At 51.5% G+C, this 2,451-nt stretch overlaps 1 protein-coding gene and 1 long non-coding RNA gene across 2 annotated transcripts in view; one reads left to right on the top strand and one right to left on the bottom strand.

The window, feature by feature from the left end:
• The window catches only part of TMEM2 (transmembrane protein 2), a 70,791-nt gene extending 70,170 nt beyond the window's left edge, over positions 1-621 (bottom strand). Inside the window, exon 1 of the mRNA XM_015564998.1 lies at positions 335-621. The gene's annotated coding sequence lies outside the window, so the exon portion shown is untranslated. The remainder of the gene's footprint in view (positions 1-334) is intronic.
• A 12-nt stretch (positions 622-633) lies between these two features.
• Positions 634-1,981, top strand: LOC107183320. Its single transcript, XR_001514101.1, has 2 exons — positions 634-781; positions 1,818-1,981. It is a non-coding gene; the product is annotated as an uncharacterized LOC107183320 (long non-coding RNA).
• Positions 1,982-2,451: the final 470 nt, after the last annotated feature.

Raw genomic sequence — 2,451 nt, 5'->3', positions numbered from 1 at the left:
CTGCGAGCTCCTCCCCGCCCGCGCCGCGCGCACCCGCCGGACTGAATCTGACCCTACGCCGCCTTCACCTCTCGGCTGAGCCTGGCTCTGCACCCCATCACCTGCAGCCGAGCCTGACTCTGCACCCCATCACCTACAGCCCCGCCTGGCTCTGCACCCCATCACCTGCAGCCGAGCCTGACACTGCGTCCCCATCACCCCATGGCTGAGCTGGACACAGCACCTTCACCGCTCCCGGCTGAACCGAACTCTGCGTCCCATCATCCCCAAAGGGACTCCCACAATCCCCGCAAATGTTCTGTTCGTCCTGCCACCGCACCACTGCCGCCCCCACCTGGCCAATGACCGACGCTGGGTTCTTAGTCCTTTCCCGAAGACCCAGCCAGCTCTCGGGTCAGGACAGCCTTCTGGCAGCTCTGAATGGCCCCAGCTCCCCGTCCTAAAGGCAGAATAAATACACCTCCGGCTCCCCACGCCCCCTGCCCGCGCCTCTCTGGAATGGCTGCCGCTTGCAGGGGTGGTGCTGAAAGCCACTCCCCGGCCCACCCCAGTGTCTGAGTGCCCCTGTATGGCCGCCCCCACCGGGAATGGGGTAGCCCAGCCGCCACCACCACGCCCCTCGCTGGAGCTGCTGTCACGGAGGAAAAGCCTTGGGCGCGGCCCGGGCTGTCAGACCCACGAGGTTCCGAGCAAGTGACAGCAGCAGAATTGCCAAATCCGGACCATCGTCATTCCCTGTTTAATTCGGAATTGGAAGCTTTCCCGTTAGGGAACTCTTTCAGTCAATATAGTCCAAATAGGATTGTTCAGTTTTCTGCTCTGTGTTGTTGGTTTTTCTTTCTTTCTTTTACTAAAAACTCAGTCATGTAACCATGACACACCCAGCAGGCGGGAAGGAGAATTTCCTATTTCAAACATTTTGGTTCAGGACTTTGTAGGACTGAATGTTTCTAAATCTTAGCTGATGATAAGATTTCCCTGGGGCATTGGCAAATTTTGGATTCCCAGACCTCACACCTACTGAATCAGAGGGGCCTGGAATATGTAAGTTTGAGAAACAGAGCTAGAGAGCATTCTTGAATTAATTAAAGCCTTGCAAAATGGCAGTGCGGTTCAGTGCTGAGACCTTTCAGTGTTTCTCAACCTTCCTAATGCCGCGACTCTTTAATACAGTTCCTCATGTTGTGGTGACCCCCACATAAAATTATTTTCGTTGCTACTTCATAACTGTAATTTTGCTACTGTTATGAGTCATAATGTAAATGTCTGATATGCAGGATGTATTTTCATTGTGCGCGACCCACGGGTTGAGAACCGCTTTAAGTTAAAGGCTTAAAGAGACACCCAACTTTGGGGGCCACTGCCCCTTCTGGAAGAGGGAGGAAAGTTCTCAGGAAGCAATACAGATGGGCCCTGTCGGTGTGGCTCAGTTGGTTGGAAAGTCTTGAACATCAAAAGGTGGTGGGTTCCCCCGCTAACTGGTTTGGCTCAGTGGACAGAGTGCTGGCCTGTGGACTGCAGAGTCCCAGGTTTGATTCCGGCCAAGGGCACATGCCTGGGTTGCGGGTTCAATCCCCCATTGGGGACCTGCTGGAGGCAGCCAATCAATGATTCTCATAATTGATGTTTCTTTCTCTCTCCCCTTCTCCCCTTCTCTCTGAAATCAATAAAGAAATATATTAAAAAAAAAAAAAAAAAAAAGGTGGCGGGTTCCCAATCAAGGCACATACCTAGGTTGTGGACCTAGGATTAGATCCTGAGCAGAGGCAGCCAATCCATGTTTCTCTCTCAAACTGATGTTTTTTCCCTCACTGTAGTCGGCTTCCTGTGCTGCACTCTCGGGTCAGTCTGGGCGTCCCCTCAGCTCCGATGGCCCTGTCCTGTATACACATCTGCTACAACTGTTCCACAACTGTAAATAACTCTCACCCATTCCCTCTTCCTAAAATCAATAAACATATCCTATGGTGGAGATTAAAAATAGTAATAATTTACTTTAAAAATAAGGCAGATGGTTTTGAATGACAAACTGGAAGGATTCTAGTGGTTCAAAGATGAAATGTTTCGGACCAGGCCTTATAAAGACAGGCCGGGAATGGTGTCACCGTGTATGGCAGGCTGAAAGGTAGCCCCCCACAGATACCAGATCCTAATCCTAGAACCTGGCAATATTCCCTGGTATGGAAACAGAGTCTGCAGATGGGGTTTAATTACGAATCTTCCTTTGGGGAGATTACCCTGGTTTATCAAAGTGGGCCCTAGCTGCAATCACAGGTCTCCTTATGAAAGGAAGGCAGAGAGGAGATTTGACACACACAGGTGAGAAGATAACATGACCATGGAGGCAGAGATTGGGTGATACCGCCCCAAGTCAAGGAATGCCAGCAGCCACCAGAAGCTGGAAGAGAGGCAAGGCAGGGTTCTCCCCTAGAGCCTCCAGAGGGGAAAAGG

This window comes from Myotis davidii, unplaced genomic scaffold (genome assembly GCF_000327345.1).
Source record: "Myotis davidii unplaced genomic scaffold, ASM32734v1 scaffold616, whole genome shotgun sequence".
Classification (NCBI taxonomy): domain Eukaryota; kingdom Metazoa; phylum Chordata; class Mammalia; order Chiroptera; family Vespertilionidae; genus Myotis; species Myotis davidii.
This window is presented reverse-complemented; position numbering and strand designations above follow the sequence as displayed.